The sequence below is a fragment of the Chinchilla lanigera genome, unplaced genomic scaffold, assembly GCF_000276665.1.
Source record: "Chinchilla lanigera isolate Chin_1 unplaced genomic scaffold, ChiLan1.0 scaffold00018, whole genome shotgun sequence".
NCBI classification, from domain to species: domain Eukaryota; kingdom Metazoa; phylum Chordata; class Mammalia; order Rodentia; family Chinchillidae; genus Chinchilla; species Chinchilla lanigera.
This window is the reverse complement of record NW_004955419.1, coordinates 13,943,261-13,967,581: the sequence shown is the minus strand read 5'-3', so window position 1 is coordinate 13,967,581 and position 24,321 is coordinate 13,943,261. Positions and strand designations below refer to the sequence as shown.

The 24,321-nt window shown below is 47.0% G+C and overlaps 1 protein-coding gene across 6 annotated transcripts in view; it reads left to right on the top strand.

Annotated features, from left to right (window-relative positions):
- The window catches only part of Rgs3 (regulator of G-protein signaling 3), a 123,817-nt gene that overhangs the window by 74,509 nt on the left and 24,987 nt on the right, over positions 1–24,321 (top strand). The window contains exon 1 of one of the 6 annotated variants that reach the window (XM_005382669.2): positions 16,608–16,950. The exons of 3 other annotated variants lie outside the window; for them this stretch is intronic. The gene's annotated coding sequence lies outside the window, so the exon portion shown is untranslated. Of the gene's footprint in view, positions 1–16,607; positions 16,951–17,025; positions 17,138–17,229; positions 17,358–24,321 lie in introns of those variants that run through there. 2 more of the 6 variants (XM_005382668.2, XM_005382670.2) reach the window with 2 other exon arrangements.

Here is a 24,321-nt window from a genome sequence, read left to right as displayed (position 1 = left end):
GAGGTTTTGACCCGAGCCCAGCTGAGAGGCTGCCGCTCCTGGCTCCCTCTGCAGGGTTTTGTGCCCAGATTTTGCTAATTGGCTGACTTAAGATCTCAGCTCTAAGTAACTGAGAAGCAAATGGATTGCATTTCAGCCCTCGCTCCAAAGGAGCAACCTCTTTTCTCGAATAGGGGCAACTGTTTTCCAGGCAGCCCAGCCTTCCTGCCTCTCTCTCGCGCTGCTGGTCTGGCTGTGGGCAGACTGCCTTGTTTGCTGTCTTGCTCTTCTTTTTCCTCATAGGGAACAGAGAGCTGCTCTACTCAGGACTGCTTTGTCCTTCTCTTTCCCTGAGCCTGTCTCTGAAGAGAATTGCTTGCCATCCTCCCAACTGCTCCCAGATCTTTGGTTTAGGGCAGAGGAGTGACGACACTAGGTAATTTAACGAGCACTCATACTGTAAGCCAGGCCTGGAGTGAAGCTTTTGATGCATATTGTCTCTTTTTATCCTCACTATAGCCTTATGAGGTTTATTGTCCTATTGTACGTTTACTCCCATTGTACCCACTTTGCAGATGAGGATGTTGAGTCTTAGAGAAGTTAAGAAACTTGCCCAAGGTCACACAGCTGGTGACTGGCTAAGACTGCAATCCAGGGCAGCCTAGCTCTGACCCTTCTGTTCAACTGCTGGGAGGGACTGGGGAGGCTGGGCAGTCCCGCTACTACCTAAAGGCCATCGAAGGAGGTGTGATCTTCCACATAAAGCCCGGCTCTCCATTTGGCCCTTGGCTGCACTGCCTTCCTGCTTTGCTCTTGAAGCCTGGCTACGCAGGGCAATTTCACCTTCTCCAAAGTCCCTGTGCCCATTCATATGGAGGCTGTTTCTTCTCCCTGGTGCTGCCCAAACATCTTTGCCGTTCCTGCCAGCTGCAGTCTTCAAACTTGCAGGCTCAACACCTTTCTTAGGCATGCATCAGAGGCCATTGCTTCCCCTGTCCTTTCCCAGAGGATTTTGGTCATCCTTAGCATGGTGTGTCAGGCAGATATACAAAGGGTGATGAAAATATACAGTGAACAGGTGTCTCGAAGGAAAGTCCTAGTGTATGCTGGATTGTTTGTGCTGAAGCTGAAACTTTCTTCTAGAAAGAAGATAGCAAGTTAGACAGTCCAAGGCTGGGTAGGGAGGAAGAGGTCCCGGGAAAGGAGTACAGGCTGTGGGGAGGGAAAGTACGGGAACAGCAGGTCTCTCATGAGTTAGCAGGGTTCCATACCAATAAATCCCTTCCCTAAACTCTACATGTATGCTTGATATCAAAAGTCCTTATGTGTGCATTATGTAAAGTGTGATCAAAATATCAATGAACTTTTAAGGTAAAATGTGTTACGGTGAAAGATACACTGCCATTAATCTCCCTCAAAATATTCCCTCTAAGTGTGTTTCCACCATACTTAGCCCATCATTCTTGCCACTTTCTGAAGCTTTTCTGGAAGTCCCATCCTGTGAATGTCTTTACAAGGTCTGATAAAAAATACAGCGAATGCTATTGCCAAGTGCCACCCGGTAGAGAGGCAGGTTTCTCTGAACATTACGGTATGTCCTCATTCACTTCATTCATCAGATCTAGTACTATGTGACTACTGGCTTTTCCCCAAAGCCAATATGACTACGAAAGGTAAACATTTTGAATCAAATCAGAGCACTGAGGCAGTCACAACAGTGCAACTAAAGATGCTCATGAAAGAGGACTTGCAGAACTGCTTCAGAATATGGCAAGAATGGTGGGAGAAGTGTGTTCGGAGTGAGGGGATTAATGGCAAAGTGTCTTCTACTGTAATAATTTTTTTTTTTAAATGTGAGAATTCACTGGATTTTTTGAACACGCCTCATACACTGCCTGCAAGACTGAGAGCTGCCTGAGAACAAGTGGAGAGCACATTTGACTTGTTTTTCATTCTGTTATTGCCCGGTCCATAGCAGGTGTTCAGTAGATGTTGGAGAATCGAGTTGAACTACTCAGTTCAATCCTCCTATGTTTAGAACATAGGTAAGGAAACAGTACCTAAAAGGGGAACTGACCTGGACAAGTTAGTATCAGAGCCAGGAGTAGACCTCAGGTCAGCTGACTCTCTTGGTTGAGAGTTGTTTTTTGTGTGCAGCTGCCACAGCAGGCGTGGATCCCCACTTGGCTTGTGAAGCAATCTGGCCGAGTTCATATCAGGATCATGGGTACTATCATATTCTCCTGCTGGTGTGGGACATCCCCTGAGAAAAGGATGCCTCATAAGAACTGTCCCATGGTTCTTGTCTCCAGATTTTGGGCCTCCCCACTCACTGTGCATTTTGCCTCCAAAAAATCAGAGCAGGGTTCTGAAGTAAGAGCAACCAGAGACGGCTAGTTCTTACTGTGTGACCTCAGACAAATAACTTCACCTATCAGGTCATCTCTTCCTTACAAAGAAAAATGAAGGAGCTCAATTCCAGGTGTTCTCTAGGAATCACCAGGTCCCAAACCATTAGGATAAAACAAGAAAGATCAGAATAGAGAAAGGGGGAGACCCTGATCTAGTGCAGGAATTGGTTTTGTTTCTTTATCATAGGCACTGTCTCTAGACACGGGCCCAGTCCCTTGAAACAGTTCTGTGTGGGATTTCAGAGGGGAGAATGGACAGGGTTTAAAGCTTCAGGGTAAAGCTTTAATGGCTAAAAGAAGGAAGGAAACGGATATTATGAAACAGGACTGTGTGTATGTGGATATATGTAAATGTATCTGGTTAATATTCATCGTACACTTGTAACACGTAAGTTTAGAGATCTTGTACAAAGAGGGATCTTCATCTCAGACACTCAAATTATAAACTCACTCCTGCTTCCTCCGCATCCAAGGTGCCTCTTCCAGCTCTTCCGGGAAGACCAGCACAAGGAACTGACCAACCTAGTACCTTTACCATCCTTCCCTGCTTTCTGCTCAGGTGGCTGGGCACATATGGGACTCTTGTTTGAACTTCATGTATGCTCTCTAACCTTTCCAACTACTAGTTTATTTTTACAAGCTAACTGTATTTACAAGCTAATTTTCAAGTAGACTATGTATTAAGTTTTCATTTCTAGTGCAGTCAGAAGTCTCCTTCAGACCCTCCACCAGAAGTTGCCATTGAATTTTTCATTTTCTTTAACACTTACCTCTTATACTATTCAGACAACACTACTGTAGGTAAATTATCTAAAAATGTATCTATTAAGTGATAGTGGTTTTCCACTTTTGTTTAATTCTATTATTGGAATATAGTTTTTCTAGCCTTTCTCCTTGGTAGAAGAACATTGAGGGTTAACCAGGCTTGCCTTGGAAGCTGGCTACTGTTTATAACACAGTTGCAGTGGGAAAATGCGTTTTGAGCCCTGTAATCAACTCTCAGAAGACTTTGGGAACAAAACCCATCACGTACCTAAGAGCAGAGGCAATATAGTATTTATGTTGAGTAAGTAGAAATTTGGGAGAACCATAGAACCTTTGAATGGGAACTGAAAATCTTCCCCTGAGAGACGCTAAGACCAGAGAAAGGCAAAAACGTAGCCAAGAGCACAGAGTTGGGGACAGAAGATTCTGCCAGGTTTGGGGCATGGAAGGGATACAGATGGCCTTAGACAGCTCTCAGCAACCAACTGTGCTATGTCGTAAGCCACCACTTCGGGCTGTAATGGAAATAGAAACCAGTCCAGCGAATAGTGTGGGGAGAAGTTGTCTAGCTGGCTGTCTTGTCTAGAAATTCCTGGCGTGCTCTTGCTGGAGTGGAATGAATGTACTGCTGTGTGTTACCTGGAGCTTGGAGTGCGGTGGGACTTGTGGGGACGCTCCCTGCGGTCTGTTCTGAAAATAGCAGTGGGCCAGAGCTGAGGGGAAGAGGAGGGGGCTCCTTGGGGAGCTGGGTGGGGACGTCTCCCCCCTTCCTCTTCCTGCCAGACCCTATGTGAAGAAGTCCCACAGAGTCACAGAATCCAGATCTGGGAGGGTCTTGGAGGCCTCATCCACCCCTTCACACCAACCAGGAGACAGAGGAGGAAAGGACTGGCCAGCAGTCACTGGGCTGGAGCCGGTCCCATGAGGCAGCTATTTTCCTCCTGCTGTTTCAGAGGGCGGCCTCAGGCCTTGTGTAGACTTCTGTCATTGTCTCTGGGTGCAGAGTGCCTGGGAACTCCTGGGACCGGATGTGGTCGGGCTTCCTGAGAGTCGCCCGGCAGGCGAGGAGTCCCCTGGCTAGTTCACCCTGTGCCCTGACCTTGGCCAGCTGGCCTTCAGCGCCATGCCTTCCGCTTGCTGATGTCCCCTCCCTTGCTGATTTGTCCTCCTGTCGCCTCCTGCTCCGTCTGCAGGAAGGCAGGATGGGGGCCAGCACAGGACAGGCCTGCAAGAGGGAGGGCCTCGAGGCTCAGGTCCATTCTTTGCCCTTCTCGGGAATAGGTGGAGGGAGCTAAGGGGCTGGGGGTCCCAGCACCAGCTCTGCCGCTCATCAGCTGAGGGGTCACTGTAAAGCAAGGCAGGAACATCCATCACACACACTGTCTTGTGACGTTCAGAGGGGAAATGTGTGCAGCGCGTCTCTAATACTGCCTGCCAGGGAGTAAGTCCTCAGAAATAGGAGCAACCACCCTGGCATCAAGGGGTAAACACGTGTCTGACTCTATAACCCCCTTCCTCAGGGATTCCTTCCATCAGAGCCTGGCAGGGTTAGCACTGCTATTTTTAAAATGCAATTGACTTTTTTTGTTGCATTGCAAAAGTAATTTATGTAATAATGTTTATTATGAGGAAAACATTTAATACGGACAAACCAGGAAAAGGAAATTAGGTTTATGCCTAATTCCAGAATCTAGAAGTAACATTTTGGGGTGAATCTTATCAGGTTGTTTATACACACATATATCTTATTTGTAAAATGGGGTTACTGGTACAGTTTTCTAACCTGCTTTTTTTCCTTTTAGCAATGCAGTGTTTCCATGTTTCTCTGTCAATAAATGTTCTTTCACGATGCCATACTTAGTGCTTTGCAGAGTATTTCATCACATAGATGAAACACATTTTATTTAAATCATCTCCAGTAGTTCAACATTCAGATTGTTTCCAATTTTTTTCTTTTTACAAAAACCTAAGGGGGGAAAAAAAATCTTTGCAAATATATCTTGGTCTTTCCAGCATCCAGTTCAACACCTGGTACATGTTTTATGTTCAATAAATATTTAAATGAATGAACAGTTTGAATGAACGAGCAGTTTGTTGAAATAAATTCCTGGTAGTGGAATTTCTGGGTCAAATGGTGTGTATTTGTAAAATGGATTCTGGATCCATTGCCGAATCATTCTTCAGCATGACTATTCTTTCTAATGCTGGCTTTCACAGAGCAGCTCATTTTGCTTTGCCTGAGTTGATCTTTCCCGTTTTAGCATGGAAAGTCCTGCTTCCTGGAAAATGGAGAGGTCTTAGTAAGAGAATGTCTGTTTCCTTGCACCCTCCCCAGCACTGTGTGTTGTTACTTTTTTAATAGGTTCCCTTCTTAGATTACCAGAGATGTTGAACATTTGTTTACATGCCTTTCAGTCCCTTCTTTTGCCTCTCTGAGAGGAGCCTGATCAAGTCTGTTGCCTATTTTCTTATGAGGCTGTTTAATAGTTCAATTGTTCACTCACAAAAGCTCTTTATATGGTAAGGATGTTACTGGGCTAGCCTTTTATTTTTATTACTTCTCTAAATGATGGGTGATTCTGATTTATAGGTCCTGGTATCTATAAATTGTTTTGGTAACAGTTTTATTGAGCTGTAATTCAAATGCACGATTAACCCGTTTAAGGTATATAATTCAATGATTTGTAACATATTCAGATTTGTACAAGGAGTACCACAATTAATATTAGAACATTTTACTATCTTGAAGAAATTATAACCTTGACCTATCTCTCACTGATTCTCCTGTCTCTTCCAGTCTTAAGCAACAACTACTCCACCTTATTTTTCTGTAGATTTCATATAAATGGAATCATAATCTGGTTTTCTGTATCTTTTTCTATTTGTCATATAATGTTTTTAGGTTCATCCATGCTATAGATGTATCAATTCCTTTTCATGGCTGGATAATATTTCATTTTGTGGATGTACCACATATTATTTAATCATTCATCATTTGATGAACACTTGGGTCAGTTCCACCTTTTGGCTATTATGAATAATACTTCCATAAATATTTGTGTGCCAGTTTTTGTGTGAACATATGTTTTCATTTCTCTCAGGTGTATACCTAGGAGTGGAATTTTTAGGTCAGATGTTACCTGTGTTGAACTTTTGAGGGACTGCCACACTATTTTCCAAAGAGACTGTATGATTTTACTTCCTACCATCAGCCAATTAAGATTCCCAACTCTGCACATCCTTGCTAATAATCTTTATTTTTCCATTTTTAAAAATCATAGGCATCTCAGTGGGTGTGATTTGGATTTCCCTTTTCTGGATGATTAAAATCATATCTATAAATTTAAACAATGCTTTTGCCTTTGGTGTTGTGATATTCACCACACGACTTTCTAATGCTTTTTCTCTTCAAAATTTATGGTTTCATTATTCAACTTTTAACATTTTAACCCATGTGGGGTTTACTTTGGATTATACTGTGGGACAGAATATTTTTCATTTTTCTCATTTATTTGTCCCAATGCTTTATCTCAGGGCAAGTACTCTCTCATTATTTTTCTTTTAAAATTGTTTTCCCTTCTATTCCTACATATTAATTCTTCTAAATGAAATTCTCTGTATGTGATTTTTTTTTCAGTGCTAAGGTTTAAATCCAGGGCCTCCGACCTCATAGGTAAATGCTCTATCGCTGAGCTACAGCCTGAGCCCTGGTATTCATTTTATTATAATTTTATAATTCAGCTCCACCTTTCCCTACTGCTCCCAAAAGTTCTCTTTGAGATTTTTACTGAAATTATGTTTTAAAATACACATAAAATAGGAGTACTAAAATCAATACAATATGATCTTTTTACATGTGGGAATAGGATTATATCTCTTCAATTATGCAAATCTTTTTAATAAGATTTTTCCAGGCAAAGTTTTGTGGGCAAATTTCATACGAGATTTGCATATTTTTTGAGGAAATATATATTTTTATTCTTATGAGTGGGAATATTTATACATGTCCTTTTACTGATAATATATTTGTATAAAACTGGTACAGAAGATTCTAAACGGGCTGGGGTGTAGCTCAGTGGTACAGTGCTTGCTTAGCATGACGGAAACTGGTTTGATCCCCAGCACTGCAAAACAATAAGAACAAGAAAACACACCCACACACCCCCCCCCACACACACACACAGCTGAAAACCACACAGAGCAAAAAACTAAACTTACAGAACTGAATAAATTCAAGAAAATCCATCATTCCTCCAGCCTTTTCCCATCAATAGCCACTAATAGTTTAGTGTAATTCCTCCAAATGTGCTTCCATGCACATTTTAGTTTACTAGATGATGTTATACGTGTTTCTGCAACTCCTTTATAAAACTTAATATGTTATAGAAATCTCTCACATTAACATCTGAAGTTCTCTCTATTTTTAGTAGCCATTGAATCATAATTTATTCGTGATGTAGTTAGGTTGTTTATAATGCTTTGCTATTGTGAGCTAATTTACGATAAACATAATGAGAATGTCCTGCGTATTATGTCTTGCTGTATTTTCTCTAGGGTAGAGTGTGACACACACTGCCGGAGTGCTCTACTGTTCTTCCGTTGACACATGTAACTTATCCACCCGTATTGTTATTATTCCCATTTTACAGAGGAAAGAACGAAAGAGCAGAGAGGTAAAGTGATGTACAATTTATATTTCCACTGACAGTGAATGAGAATGCCCAGCTCCCTACACCCTACCTGATGTGAGATGGTACTGCTCTTGTAATTCTTTGTTGGGATGAGAAGTGAAAAAAAAATTTTTTTATGTTTATTAGTTTTCTCCTTACAGCTTCATATACTTCTATGTATTTCTTTTATATATACCTTCTTTGGTGCGTCGGTTTATAACAGCTATGTAGTTTTCTTATTTGTAATAGGTCTTTTCCTTGAGTGGGGAGGGATTTGAGATAAGATCTTGCTAAACAGTCCAGGTTGGACTTAAATTTGTGGTTCTCCAGCTGCAGCCTTACAAGTGCTGGGATTCTAGGTATTTGCCACCACACCTGGCTTGTAAGAGCTCTTAATGTGGTTTAAAAATTAACCATTTGCTTAGTATGTAAGTTATAAATATTTTCCAGTTTATTACTTATTTTTTAACTTATTTATACTGTTGCTTATCACTTAAATATTAATATTTTTGAGATAAGATCTTGCTGCGTTGTGTAGGCTGGCCTCACTCATACTCCTCCCTCAGCCTCCTGAGTAGACATGTTTACCATTTTTGATAATCAAATTTTTTGATTACTGTCTGTTTTTTCCTGAGGGAATGGCCTGTACTCTCTAAGGCCTTTCCTACCATGAGGTCATAAGGAATATTTTATTTGGGTACTTTTAGACTTTTAATGTTTGCATTTGTATTTTTAATTCATCTGCAGTTAATTTAGTGCCTGGAACATTCATTACTCTTTCTCCCCAAATAGTTGACCAGCTTTTCCAAGCCCATGTTGTGAACCATTCTTTCTTTTTGCATTTATCATAAACCAAATTTCCTTATACAGGTGGGTTGGGTTTGAACTCTCTTGTCCCCTTCATTAATCTGTTCTTACACCAGGTCAAGACTTAGTTGCTATTAACTTCATATTACGTTGTGAAAGATAACAAGGTCAATCCTCATTTTTGTTCTGTGGAATTCCCTTGAAGTTATAAACCCTAATTCTAATTGGCTGGTGATTTTATCTACCCTTCTCACATGCACATTTCAGTAGCACGCATCGCACCAAATCTGTAATAATTTGTCCTCACCTCTTAGAACCCGTAATGAGCATTTCTTTTGTTTTCCTCCATACCTCTTAGGCCCTGTTGGGATCATCTAGAACTTCAGTTTCTGATTGTTACTATTTTTAAACATTAGTTTAATTATGTTGTAAGAGTCATTTATTTAAAACTGCCTTTAACTCTCTATTATACTCTTGTTAGTTAAGCCTGCACATGTTTCTGCCTTCATTGTTTGCTGTTCTCTCTACCACAGTTTTCATCTTTGACTTCTGGGCTTTTGTTTTTGTCTGGAGAGCTTTCTTGAATAAGTTTTTCAGAAAGGTCTGGGGGTTGTATTTTTTTTTGTGTGTGTGCTGAGGATTAAACCCAGGAGCTTAGCACTAAGCAAAATCCCTAGCCCTTAAAAATTTTAAAAAAAAAATCTTTTTTAGTTTTAAATTATCTAATAGCCAGATTTATTTTTTATTTTAAAAAGTAAAAAACCTAACAAAACAACAATGAAGACAAAATGAAAACAACACAAAAACAATACATGACCAAAAAACAAAATGATAGGAATTATCAACAATTGCTACCTTACATATTGTTATCTTCAACAAAGTTGCTCAGTCCACCAGACATAAGAATGTAAGATTGATCAAAACATCAAAGACAGTAGCAAGTAATAAAAAACAAAACATTGGAAATGATGCAGAGCTTCACCATACAAGATGGTAGGAGTTCAACAATGGTTCTTATACTGCATATTGTTGTTTTCAGATCAGTCATTCTGATTACCAGATTCAAGCATGCAAAATTGGTCAAGAAAAAAGAAAATTTTAAGCACTGACTGTTCCTTTCAATGCCACAGACATCAGCATTGTTTTTTTTTTTTAAATTTTAAGATAGGGTCTAAGTTGCTAAGTTGCTCAGGCTGGGCTTGAATTTGCAATCCTCCTGCCTCAGTCTCTTAGAACGCTGGCATTACAGGAATGTGCCAAAACGCCCAGCTATGGTATACTTTTTTAAAGTCCTTGTAAGTCTGACAGTGTTTGCCCTCACCCTTGAGTCATAGTTTGCTTGAATAAAGAATTCTAGGCTGATGGTTCTCGTCCCCAAGAAGCCGTGCTGTGTGGTTTCCTAGACTTTTCTATTGTACAAAGCCTACTGTTTACTTGATTCTCTCAAGTTTCTTATGGAAATAAGCAGTATTTCTTTTTTCCAGTCTTTGGAGTTTGGAAATTTCAGTAGATTATTTCTGGTTGTTTGGGTTTTGCGGGGGTAATTTTCCCCGGTACTAGCTTCAAGCTTGACAATCCAAGTCTTCCCTTAGTTCAAGAAATTCTCTATTAATTTTGGGAATTGTTTATGATCTGTGTGTTGAACTTCCTCTTTGTGGAATTCCTACTACAAATAATAATTAATGATGATGATGATGATAGTGGCATCTAACAGTGATGGAGTGTGCTTTCCTTCTGCTATGATATGTAATCTGCATCACATGATTGTTATTATCCCTACTTTTTAGATAAGAAGAAAAAGGAGCAGGAAGATCACTGCTCTGTATTCCCTGCCTGTCAAAGTTAAACTTCAGAGCCAGCCCTGACACCAGTACTGTTCAGTGTTGATGCTGAGTGTTGATAGCTAGAGGCCCAAATCAGTGGGTAATAACTTGGGGCTTCTAGAATGATGGGTTGAGGCAGATTAGGATTTTGAGGTCCAGAGAGGGGTAGAGGCTGCCAAAGGTTCTCCAGTGAATTTAGAGTTGAGACTCTTGCTCTTGCTTCCATTCCTTCTGTCTTGCTCACACTCTTCAGGCATCATCCTTGTTCCTGAGACTCATGCATGGTCTCCTGGTAGATCTCCCTGGGCCTGCTTCCACGCCTTTAGTCACCTCTCCTAACTGCAGCCAGGATGACTGTTTCTATTGAGCAAAGCTACTCACATTCTCACTGCTGAAAAACTGCATGAATGAACAAATACTTTTGGCATGCCTAATGTGCTACCTCACGGTGATACATCCATCAGGAATCTACAGGTTGCAAGTGACAAAAACACAACGCAAAGTAGCCTCGCTGAGTAAATGAAATTCACTGGATTGTGGAGGGTAGCCTTCATGACCTGTTAGATTCAGAACTTGACCAGTATCACTGAGAACCCTCTCCATTTCTTGGTTCCTCCTACTTACGTGTTGGCTTACTCCCTCCATCGTGGCACTAGAGCTGCCAGAAGTACCAGGCTTATGGCCTCACCACAGTGTGACTCCCTCAAACATGGCAACCAGTAGTTTCTGGGCCTGAGTCCCACTGACTCATGTTGGATCGTGTACCCATGCCAGTCACCGAAGACACCAGGATGGGATAAACTAATTGGCTGAGGCCCAGGTCACATGCCCATCTCTGGAGTGGGTGATGGGTCAGTTCCATATGAATCACCTGCTTTGAGAACAAAGGAGAGAAATGAAGTTCCTCAAATGGCAAAGAAAGGTGACTAGAGGGCTTTCGGGATAAATCTCAAATGTCCTCGACTTTAGGGTCCATTGACCAACACGGTCCTCATCCCCATACAGCCAACAGGCTAGCATGGGAGGCTGGTGGTAGGAGAGACAGATACCAACCAGGAACAACATGGAATGAATCGACAGTGGAACAAAGGGCCCAGTGAGAACGCTGATGGGGACGACTTGGTCTGGGATACTAGGAGAGTCTCTGAGAAGAAAGCAGGGGCTCAGGATGTAAGGAGGATTGTTCCAGGTGAGAACCTTAAAGCAGGCCAGCATGGGAGGGGAATAAAAAAGGTGGAGGAAACATGAGGCGAAGCTGGAGGAGTGTTTGGGGCCAGGCAGTGATGGTGCAGTGGGAGCTTGCAGGGTTGGATCTGTGCTGTAGAAAGCACCCAGTGTCCTCCTCAGGAGGTGGAAGGTGAGGCAGCTGCAGAAGGGAACAATTTAGAGCCCTTGCCCTGGCCCGGGAGAGGTGATGGTGGCTTGGACTATAGGTGCTTGGGATGGAGAGAGATGAAAGATACACATAATGTGTAGGAGGCTAGATCTACAAGATTAGGTGATTAAAGGATGGAGGTGTTTGGAAGAGGGGTGGAGTTCAAGAGTCTGGCTTAGGTAAATAAGCGACTGGCAGTGCCCTTTAGAGCTGAGGGCAGTGGAAGAGGAACAGTTCTGGTGACCACAGCATGAATTCTACTATAGGTGTAAGTGGTATGATACAATCCAAGTCAATGAGTTCTTGTAGAAAAGACTATTTAAATCAAGGCCTTTAAACCACCTGTGGGGAAGGGCCGTTTGCTTTTCTAGAACTCAGACAGACTGTGATTCCTTACATTGATTTGACAACACCTGTATCCACCTATACTCTGTTCAGTGGACCCGCCTGCTGCTCTGATGGTTAAACATGATAATGGCAAGTTCCTGTGAAAATTTCTAGGTGCTGTCAATTGTTATCACACTGTAGACCAGTGCGAAGCAGCTTGTGAACCAGCACCACTCTGCAGACCATATTTTGAGTGGACTGATATGGTCTGACTCACGTACACATTTTAGAGACAAGAAGACTGAGGGAGAAGGGCTTGGCCTTGCGCCAGAACTCACAGCAGGCAGCAGCAAAATGAGCCTTTTGGTCCAGTCTATCCTCCACTGACCTGTTTTGATGGCCTGGGCTCAGGCCCAAGACAGTAGGTGGACCCAGGGGAGTGCGTGGAGGAACTGTATCTAGCAGCCAAGGCCACGGGGCTGGATTTCCATAGCTGAGTCAGTGGCTGATACTTCCCAGGAACCCGTGGTGTCAGGACACAGCCTGGGCCCTGAGCTGGCACAAGCACAGTGGGTCCAGGATTGCTCCCAAAAGCCTGAAATCTCAGGCCAGCGTGTGGCCCGTTGGGTTGGAGCCAGGAAGGGAGCTGGTCATGGCTCCGAGCCATCCTGTGTTGCTACAGCTGCCCAAGGTCAGGCTGCTACTGCTGAGGTGACAACGAAGCAGGCTCGAGGCTAGAGGCAGGAGCCAGCCAGTGGCAGAGTCCTCAGGGCCAGTTCTACACGGTGACATTGAGCCTCCTGGTCACTGCGTGTGGGCTTCTCTTCGCTGCGGTTGGGAGCTAAATTCTCATGCACAGGTTGGGATCGTCCTCTGCCACCTGCAGACAGTGTGGAAGAGGAGGATGGCAAGGGGAGGACATTCAGGAGACATGAGGTTAGGGGCAGAATATGCATTTCACTGCCTTTTGTGCCACTGCTTTGCCGTACAACCTTTCTGCAACTGAGTTTTCTGATCTATAAGATGGGCCTCATCAATAAATGATGTCAATAAATGATGGTGATTATCAGCTGTTGATACCTGCCAGGAACGTGTTAGGCCCTCCCGTGTTACCACTCAACAGATAAGATCAATCACATTGAATTTCCTGTTTACATCAGCCCTCTCCAGGTGAACTCTGTTCATTTATGGCTGATAGCAGCAATGATAACCCAACAACAGCTCCTATTTATTGAGCACATACTGTGTGCCAGGAATTTTCCATGCCTCACAGAGAATGCTGGTAATAGCCCCATTTTATAGATGAAGAAACTGAGGCTCCAATACATTGAAGTCCAAGATGAAGTTGCATTCAATTTTTGGATTCTAAAGGCTGTGCTCTTTCCAACTAGGACTGACTGAGCCAATTCCTTCAGTGAGAGAGCCGAGGAGTGAGGGACTGACTATAAAGGAGACAGTGGGGCTAGGTCACCTGACCCTGGCCTCATTTTAGAGATGGACCACGGAGACCAGGAAGGAGAAGGGGCTTATTCTAGATTTTCCAGGCTAAAAGCTCCCTGTGAACTTGAACCTGAGGTTACCTGCCGTGTCTCGATCTGGCCCCTCCTGCCTCTACATTCCATCCCAGGAGCAGGCTGCTTCCTGCTTCCTCTACAACCCTAGTTCCTAGCACAGGCTCCAGCACATAGTAGGGACTCTGTGGTTATTGAAACAACAAATTAAGACTTCTTGGCTGGCTCTGCCACGGGGAGGGTCTTTCTGCATGGAGTCTGCAGACGCACCAGCCAGGGCTGTAACAGCCCAGAGCTTCCCTCCAGAATGGGAAGTAGGTCCCTGCTGGTCCTCCCAGGCTGCAGCCCTGGGAGCTGCGGCTAGCTGGTCTAAACAGTGGAGAGCTTGCCTGTGTGATGGAGCTGCACAGCCTGGCTTCTCAGTGTACCTGGTGGGCTACTGAGCCCCGTCCCATGAGCTGCCTGCTGCTAGGGACCAGAGTGCAGCGGAAAGTGGGCTGGCCTCTATCTGTAGCTCTGCACCTGCTGGTATGTGGCCTTGGGCAAGTCTCATAATCATTCTCTGTTTACCCATCTGTGAAATGGGGATATTAGAAATCCTAAGGTCTCTGCAGATTGAACGAATCAGTAAGCAGAAGAGCTTAGAACAGTGCTGATATGGAGTGTCAAGTAAGTGTTAAATAAAATGTATAGATCGATTAATGGGGCCTTGGCCCCAAGTGCCCAGGGGTTGTGGGGCAGCTGGATCTCATTGCCCCTTAGGTCCCCCTTCCTTCTGTATGGAGTAGCACTGTCATGCTCTAAGCATGGGGTAAGACTTGGGATATGATGGAAGAAGCACCGGACAGGGAGTTATCGATCCATGCTCCCAGCCCTGCGACCCAATCACTCTGTTTCCTTGGGAGGTCACTCACCCTCTCTGTACCTCTGTTTTACTGGCCATAAGCAGAAAGCCTGAAAGATCTCCAGGAGCCCTCAGCGTAGGTAGCCAGGCTGTCAGTTGTAGGCTGTACATGGAGAGGTCCACTGGCCCTGCTATTGGTGTCGGGGGCCATGGGAAAATAGAGGCAGAGGCTGCCCCAGGTTTCCCCAGGGTAGATGCTCCTAGCGTGGTCTAACTGGCTCCGGGGCTTTGGGTCCTTTCTTCATTGTGCCATGGTCCAGTGCGTTGATGAGTGTGTTCTGGACCCAGCGCCCTGGATGGCCAGAGCTGCCTTACCATCGCAGCGCAGTGTTCATTATGGCCTCACTGATCTGACCGTGTGGCTGCGTCTCCCTCCTGCACCGGACTGTCAGCCCTGTGAGTGCAGAGCCCAGCCCGTCTGTTCTCCGTCACATCCCTGAGCGCAGAGCCTGGCATGAGTTGGTGTCCCCAGAATTATGTGTTGATTGAAAGAGGGTAAAGCTCAAGTGCACCTCTTATATCAAAGCATCCTATAGGCAGGCTCTCCGCCCCAACAATCCCATCCCAGCCACCAGAAATTCCATCCTAGGAACCAGCCAGCCCCGCTGGAAGTGCTCAGCGCCAGTAGAACTGGCCATTTCCCAAGACTCCCTTGCTTAGTTTCCCAGGCCAAGGGTGGGCCCTATGTCTCAGGAGGATGCAGGAGGACAGCCTTCCAATCTGGAAGGTTCCTAGTCCCCTGCGAGGGCTGCCTTGGCCCTGCCCCAGGGACAAGAAGAACACTGGTTGGAATTTATAAGCGGCCAACACAGATGAGGGCTGCTATGCATCGCTGTCCCTGGTCAAGGATGTCTTCTTATAGCTGATGTTTTCTTACACACTTGTGTGCTCATGAGTGTGGAAGAGACAGGAATGGGGATGCAGAGATAGAAAGGGGAAGGCGGAAGGCGGGAGGCGTGACGTGTTCAGAGACACTGAGGCCACTGCGGGGAGAGTGACAGGCTGAGGGACAGTGCTTCGGTCTCGGGTGGCTGAGGTGGGACACAGTGAGGACGGGAGAATGAGGCTCCTTCTGTCCAGTATCTGCGCTGGCCCTGAGTGCCTCCCACTCCAGGGGGAGCTGGCCATGGCCTGGGCACTTCCACCTCAGCCTGGGCATAGGCCAGGGAGTGTTTGTCAGTGTTAGGCAACAAGCTGCAGCTGCCACAGCATCCGAGAGCAGCTTTGTGCTGGCATAGCAGCTTCTTGCAATGATGAGGTGGCACCGTGGTGGAGGGTGCACACCCCAGAGTTGGACCAAGGGCCGTTCAATGCTGGATACACAGCCACCTAGCAGTGCGACCGAGGGCAGCTCCCACTGCCACCGGTACCTGGGAGTCCTCACCTCACAAGAGGTGGGTGAGGATTAAGTGAAGGAATGCAGGCAAATCTCCGGGCACAGGGCTTGGCACGGAGAAAGGGTAGCCGACAGCCAGCTTTCTGAGGCCTCTGTTAATCCCAGTGGTGGGTAGGGCCTGGGGGATCAGCCGCACTTTACAGTGAGGAAACCGAGGCACAGCAAGGGGCAGGAGCTTGCTCAGTGAGCTCCGGCCAACCAGGGCTGGAGCTGGAGCTAGAACTGGGGTGTTTGTATCTCTTCAGCGTAGTGCTGTTTCCATTGCCCCCAACCTCCCTCTGTTTGGATGTCTCTTCTTTTGTGATGGTAACTCCAGGGTGGCTGTAATGGGCCCCTCCTAGCCATCTTTCTGGAGAGAAGTCTCAGCTCTGGCCACCTCAGGTTTCCTGAGTTTGGCACACGAAAGTGCCCAATAAGAAAGTGTGTCTCCAGGTGTGCTGGGTGGGGACCGGAGCTGCCGCCCCTCGACTATGCAGGTGGCCACCTTCTCAGAGTCAGCTAGCTGGCTGCAGGACCCTGGGTTCAATTGCAGCCGCCCACCGGGACAGAGCAGTGTGGGGGGAGGGTGTGTGACAGAGAAGCCTCAGTGATTGGTTCAGTTTTGCCAGGAAGCGGCAGCCACTGGCTTTGCGCTACCCCAGCTGGGGAGCCCTCAGGCTGTGTGTGGGGTGGAGCTGGTTTGGGATCCCAGGGGCAGGGGCTGCTGAGAGGGATGGATGCCTCTTGCTCCAGAGCAGCACTTTGGAGGCTGGCTTGGCCCCAGGGGACAGGCGGCAGGGGACCAAGGGCCAGCGCTGGTGAACGTGAAAGCGAAGAGCTGGCTTGGTCCCTCGCAGACTGAAGGACCAGCCAACTGAGGACTCTTTCTTGACACGTCCAGGCTCCTTCTCGGGTGAAAGTGGTTTGAGAAATCCCAGAGTTTTCTACTTGATGGAGGAAAGGAACCCAGCCTCTCCAGAGTGGCAGCGACCGGCTGGACAGGGTGTGTGTTTCGGAAGGGCGCTCGCTGGAAGAGAAGGAGGAAGAGGAGGAGGATAAGTAGGAGGAGGAGGAAGAGGAGGAGGGACGGTGATGCAAGGGTTTTGAAAACGCTACCTAGATGTGGGAGGTGGAACCTGGTCATTTGGTTCTGCTTTTCCCAGCAGGTACCGCTCCCCTGGGGAACTTGGGTAAGTCCATAAATAGCCCTGCCAACACACAAAGGCGCTCTGTCTGGGGAAGGCAGCCACTTGACACGGCAGCCCGCCCGCCCGCCCGCCCGCCCGCCCGCGGGAGCTGCCACAGCCACGGCGGCCCGCCTGCCTCCGGGAGGAGCCGGGTGGAGACCCGGAGGGCGGGCTGGCAGGAGCGGCAGCCAGGAGTCGCCCGGGTCCCTGCAGAGTGTGCTGGGTAGGTGCCTTGGCGACAGGGCTGTGTGTGGTGGGTGAGGGGGCTCTTGTCCAAGCCACCCTGTGCCCCTGTTTCTATTGTTTCTTCCCCAGGGCAGCCATTGGTAGGCATGTTGTGACCAAACTGGTTGTGCTCTGTTCTGAGATCACTGTGTGTTTACGTATGTGAGTCTGTGAGTGTGAGTGTGAGTGTGTGTGTGTGAGTGTGTGTCTTAGGGGGCAAAGGCCCTGCAGAGCCAGGGGTCATGCTTCTTCTGCTCCCCACTTCTGGGCTAGCCAGCCAGCTTTTCTTTCTGGGAGGGAAGACAAGGAATGTTTGGTGACGGAGAAGTCCAGGACGCTGTGTGGGGCAGGAGCACTCAGCCAGCAGTGTTGGCTATTGTGTAGGGATGCTGGCCACACACCAGACTCCGGGATGGCAGCACTTGCCTTGTTCCACTGGCAGGAAAAGCGGTGGTCACTGGGGCTAGCCTTGGGAGGTCACTTCTGATCCCTGAGACTTGCAGAAATGTCCGCTGGAAACACAAGAAGGCTTTCTCTGCCTATCGAGTTCCCGGCCCTTTGAAGAAGGTCCTGCACCTGCTCCTTGGCTCCAGCTGGGACTCTTAAGGAAGCGGGTAGAGGTTAGTGACCCACTGGCTCCACGGAGCTGGCCATTGCAAACAGCAGAGAGCCAGCTCTTTTCTCAACGTGGAGGGTCCACATCTCTACTCTTGCCCTGAGGTGTTCACAAGAACCTTGAACCCAAGGGCCCAGCCCTTGAGGGAGGAGAACCTGGGCTCAGAGTAGGGAGCGGCCTCATCCAAGTTGAAACAGCAGGTCTGTGGCTGAGCCAAGACCAAGGAGGCAGACCTCTGCCTCATAGAACAGCGAGGACGGGACATGTGGGAAGCCGCTACCCTGACCTGAGCTAAGGAATTCAGCACTGCCTCTGGCTCTTCTGGCTTGAGATGCCCGTCTTGGTACAGGGCCTTCAGCTCCCTCAGCAACTCTTAAAAACTTTTCCTGCTGTGAAATCCTCCGACCTCAAGAAGGCTGAAGCAGGAGCATCTTCAAAAGGCAGGAGCTGCAGAGGCTTACCCCCCTCGATGCCTATGGGATTCCAGCCAGGGCATTGCGGCTGGAATCAAAGTTTCCACTTGGGCGAGTCCTCTGTGCCCAGCCAAGGGCAACTCCCCTCTTCCCCAGCCCTAGCACGTGGCATGGTGGAGCCCAGGGTGGGCCCTCTAGGGAGCTAAGTTCCACTCTGGGTGTGCTTGGGCCCAACCTGGCAGTTGAGCCGCAGGCTGTGGTGAGGATGGAAGCCATGACCCCTTGCTGGGAGGTCTCCAGGGCTTTGAACCAGAAGTCATTGATGAGATTTCTGATTATAAATACTTAACATCAATGAAACCAACACATTTCCAAATTTCTTTCCAGCTTCTGTGAGTGCTATTCCACGTGCCTCACTTTTCTTCCCTCCTTCCTTATCCTACTTGATTTCCATTGGTGGTGGCTACTTTGAGCCCCTTTTATGCAGTATATGGCCCTTATTCAGCCCTTAGTTACCCAAGGGCCTGGCCTGCTCCTAGGGTGTAGTTGGAGAGGAGTGTTGAATTGCCCTGACTTGCTAGAGTGGGTTTTTTTGGAAGATAAACTGGTTGCCAAGTCTGCTCCATTTTTGCATCCTAGATCTGTGCCTCACAAGGGAGTGGGCACTGCCAGCTAGACAGTCTCACAAGAGAGGCCTTAGTCTTTGTATATCAGGGGATTGCCCGTCAAGCCAAGGACCTGGGGGCAGGTTTGGATGGGAGCATGTTGATATCAGCTTGGTTGAGGCCATGGAGAGAGCCTACTCAGGACACATCCTGGACTGGGCAGTGTCCACACCCAGTCTGAGCCATAGAGAGTGGCGGGGGCAGCCCTGGCTGTTTTGAATGCAGTGCTCACGGTCCTTTGCATGGCTTACACTGCCTTGGAACTCAGCTTCCTGAATCCCCTCAACGTGGTGCCAATCAGGTTGGACCTGGGAGATTGGTTCTCAGCCAGTGGTCTTCCTGGCTCTCCCAGAAGAGGCACAGCTGGGGAGGCCATGCCCATGCCCAGCAGCATCCTTGGGGATTCAGAGAGATGCTTCCCCTTTGGTCTCCAAGGTTCTGGAGATGGCAGAGTCTGTTTGCTTTCTGGACTGATAGAGAAGCACTGAGGCAGGGAAAGAACTTGCCTGAGGTTACATGCACCTCAGCTGCAAAGCAGGGACCAGAATCCAGGACTGCGGCTGCCCAGCCCAAGTCTCTCTCCATTGCACTAGCTGGATGTCTCAGGGTACCTGGGTTTCGTGTTGGTACTCTATTTTGGACTCCCCTGCTTCACTCCTTTTTGGACCTTGGACTTACTGAATAGAACGCTGCTATTTTCTGGAACAGCAGTGCATGTGGTGGAGAAAGCCCAGACCAAGGCACCTTCTAGTTCCCGATCATTTGCCTGATGATCACAGGCAAATATGCTTTTTTATGAAATAGTTTCCCCTTTGGAGCAATCAGGAACTGGACCAGGTATTGCCAGGCCTCTTCCAGGTATTTTAATTCTCTGTAGGCTCCCTCCTCTTCTTGTGTCCCAGCAGTCAGTGTCAAGGCAAGGGTCTGGCTCAGCCTCTGACCTTTTACTCAGGCGCCTCTGGGCAGAAGCCTTCTCATGAAAGCTGCAGCCCAGGCCCTGGCTGGGAGGTTTGTTGTTGTTTGCGGAGCCAGGCTGTTTCCAAGATGTCATTGCTCAGGGAAAACCATCATTCCTCCCAGGGATAAACAAGGCTGCTTATGGCTCAGCCCCTAAGCCCAGAGAGGCTGCAGCCACTCACAGCAGGCCAGCTGGGCTGAGCCCCAGGGAACCACCGCTTTCCACTGTACCACCAGCTGCTCTCAGGCATCCAGAAGCTGGGTGGGGTGAGGGCAGGAGTGCCAGGCCATGAGCCATGTGGGAGATCAGAGCTTCCAGGCACCAAAGAGAGAGGCAAGGATCCCAGGATGCCCCCTTCCTCCCGGCAGTGGCCTAGGTCATCATGGCAGATGTGTGGAGAGCTGTTAGGTGTGCTCTCCCCCTCAGATGGCCCAGAGCTTCTCCCCTGTCCTGGCTCACTCTGGGCCAGCCTGCCTGCACCAGGCCCCATGGCCGAGGCTCCTGCCAAAGAACTATACACAGCCCCCAACTTGGAGAGAGAGGCAGGCGCGCTGTGCTGTCCTGGTATTCTTGGTGTTAGCTTCGGGGCAGTCAGGACAGGTGGAGAGGGAATGTGGAAGTGAGAGGGTTTGCCAGAACCTCTGGGGGCAGGAGCCTTGAGAAAAGGTGGAAACAGCCAGGGGAAGGCTGTGGGATGGAAGGTGGCACACCTGTGCCATCCTTCAAGTTAAGGGTTGTAACTCATTTCCAGCCAGGACATGAAACCCTCCCTGCTCAGACCTTGATTGATGGAGCTCCCAGTTGATCCAAATAGTGGCTCTGTACAATGCTGTCTGCCTCCTTCTTCCTTCCCTTGTTGCCTTTCACATGTGTTAAGTGTTGCACTCTTGCCAGGTATTGGAGGTGCAGACACAAAAGGCTCATTCTTTAATCTGGTGCCAGGGGTGAGTAGGTAAGGGACAGAGACAGTGCAGCTTTAGTAGCAAAGCATGGTGGGGGCCTGTGGGGAAGCGTGCAGTCCAGCCAAAGAGCTTCAGTGCAGCTTCCTGCAGGAGGTGAGGCTGAATCCCCTTGTATCAGCACTGGCCCACTGAAAAAGCAGTTCTCCATCCCAGTTTATCAACCCTTCTGCAGTGTAGGGCTGTGGGCTCTGGTCTTGGGAGCAGTGCTCCCCCCTTGCATTGTGTGTCCTCGGGCAAAACCCAGAGCCTCTCCTGCCTCTCATTTCCTCAGGCAGTGGCCCAATCTCATTGGTCCAATGAGACGTTTACGTAAAGTTCTTAGACATGCTTCATGCCTTTGGATTCCAGGTTATCTAGCAGTGGGAGGGCTGTCATAACCTATCTCATAGGTGGCTGTCACTAAATGTGGCAGTATAGGTGAGGTGCTCAGCGTGAGGTCTGAATTAGTCAGCTTTGTGTTGCTGGGACAAAATTCCTGACACACGGACCTTAAAGGGGAAAAACTTTATTTTGGTTTATTTTTCGAGATTTCGGTTTATGGTTGGCTGGCTCCAAGGCAGAAGCATCATAGTGGGAAGCTGCTCAATCCATCATGGCCAGGAAGCACAGGGTGGGAAATAGGAGGGCTTGGGTACAAGAATATACCGACACACCCTTTTGGTCACACTCCTCGTGACCCACCTTCTCCAACCACGCCCACCTTCTAAAAGCACATTTTCAGGAGCACATCAAGGGATTAATTCACTGATGATGTTAGTGTATCTGTGATCTGATCACCTCAAAGCCCCACCTGTGAACACATGAGGCTTTAGGGATGCATTGTAGATCTAAGCCACAACAGGGTCTGACCCAGAGAAAGCATTTGGCAGACAGGCGGTGGGCAACAATGTTTTCAGGAAAAAATGTTGGGATATGTTAGTGGAGATGTGTACCAAGGACACAGAGCTCATGATGGGGAAAGCCACTGTCTCAAGCAGAGGGCAGAGGCAGTGACACTGGGACGATAGCTTTTGTTTATCTGTCAAATAAATTTTTAAATGGTAGTATGTAATACTTACAGAAAGATTAGAAATGTATAGCTGATACATTTTCACAAAGTGAACACATCTATGTTCATCAAAGTTAAGAAATAGGACATTCCAGTACCCTGGGAACCTCCCTTCACCCTCTTTCACTTGTTATCAAAGGCAACCTGTGTCCTGATTTCTGTCATTGGTGACTATCGCCTGGCTTTGAACTCTATATACGTGGACTCGTTGAATAGATATTCTTTTATGCTGACTTCTCACCAGTGTTTTGATCGTGAAATTCATCATTTATTGTACTGAGTTTTATTTTGTTCATTCTCATTGCTCTATGGCATTTCATTGTCTCCATATGCTGGTTTATCCATTCTGCTTTTGATGATCATTTTGATTGTTTTTTGATTCAAGGCTATAATAAATAGTGCTGCTACAAATATCTTCAGACATGTCCTTTGATGCACTAGTATTCTTTCTGTTGGGTAAATACCTGAGATTTGCAATTGCTGAGTCACACAGTTATACATAATAAGCTTTTGTAGATGCCATCACGTAATTTTGCTAAGTGCAACGCCGATACATCCTCCTTGAAGATATATGTGAGTGCCCATTGCACCACTTACTTACCAACTTTATTGGTATTAGATATTGTGATATCTAATTGCGGTTTTAATTTACATTTTCTTGATGAGTAATGAGATTGAATGTCTTTACACATGTTGATTCACTATTTATATAACTCTCTTTTGTGAAATGCTTGTTCAAATCTTTCTCACATTTTTCTACTGGATTGTCTCTCTTTTTTCTGATTGATTTGTAGGAGCCTAAAAAATTCTAGATATTCATTCCATGTTGGACAAATATATTGTGAATATGATCTCCCACTCTGGGCCATGTTTATTCATTCTTTTTAGGGAATATTTGAAGAAAAGAAATTCTTTTAAAGCAGAGTAATTTGTTAATCTTTTTCTTTTATGGAGAGTGCTTGTTGACTTCTTTTCCTTTGCTTTCAACAAGATTATGGATATGCTGTTGTATCTTGGTATCCATGAGAGATTGGCTCCAGGGTACCCTGTGGATACTAGAGTCTGTCAACAGTGAAATTCTTTATATAAAATGGCATAATCTCCTTATATCTCCTATACATCCTCATATACAGTTTTTTTATTATTGAGACAAGGTCTCACTGTGTAGTGCAAGCTGGCTTTGAACTCACTATGGAGCCCAGGCTGGCCTCACACTCGTGTCATCCTCTTGCCTCAGCTTCCCAAGGGCTGAGATTACAGATGTGTGCCACCATGCCCAGCTCTCCCATATACTTTAAATCATTTCTATAACACCTGATACAATGCAAATACTCTTCAAATGTTCTACGTGTTTTTCAGGGAATAATGACAAGAAGAAAAATCTGTGCATTTTCACTACACATGAAAATTTTTAAAAAGTTTTGATCTGGGGTTGGTTAAATTGGTATATAAAGCCCACAGAAATGGAGGATCATTTCTACTCTCTTATCATCGAGAAGTTCAATCATTTTATATTTAGATCTAAAATCCACTTGTCATAGGTTTTTTGGCACAGTGTGGCGCAGGGCCCAGGGCTCGTTTTCCCTAGGTATGTATCCAATTTGTTAAAAAGACCATCCTCTCCCGAGGTGGAGCACTGTCATCTTTGTCCCTAATGGAGGGGGTGCCCTGTGGGTGGGCTGGAGCTTTAAAGGATAAGCAGAGCTTCACCAGGTGGAGAGGAAGGGGAGGTGTTCTAGGGAGGAGATAGAGCATGGGCACAGGTGTAGAGGTGTGCATTGGATTGGCTGGAGGGAAAAGAGGAGACCGTGTGGTGGAGATGTTGACAGGGCCAGGACACACAGGGTGAGGGGTTGGGACTTTATCTCCAATGGGTCAGAGAAGCAGGAGAATAGAGTCAGGTTTGTGCAAGGCCCAGGGGCATGGAAGGGTAGGGGATGGCAGGAGGGTGAATGGTTGCCCCTCAACAGAGACCAGGGTACATTTGCTTGGGGGGCAGTGGAAAGGCAGGTGACTGGGGCCCTGGAGGGTGACCTTTAGCCTTAGGATTGCCGCCAAGTCCCAGATGTCTATGCCAGTGTCCTTGGGTGGAAGAACCTCTCTCTGCCACCTCGTGCCCCTGACTAGAGTGCCCAGCACCACAGGCCCTGATAGAAGAGACATTTTAGGAATGGAGCAGACAGAGAAGGTAAAGGTATCCCTGGGAAGGCGGCTCTTTCTGCTGCTGCTGTCCTTGATGCATCCCCAAGGAGACCTGACCACATGACGGGCCCTGAGATCTGACCTTTCCGGGCTGGCTG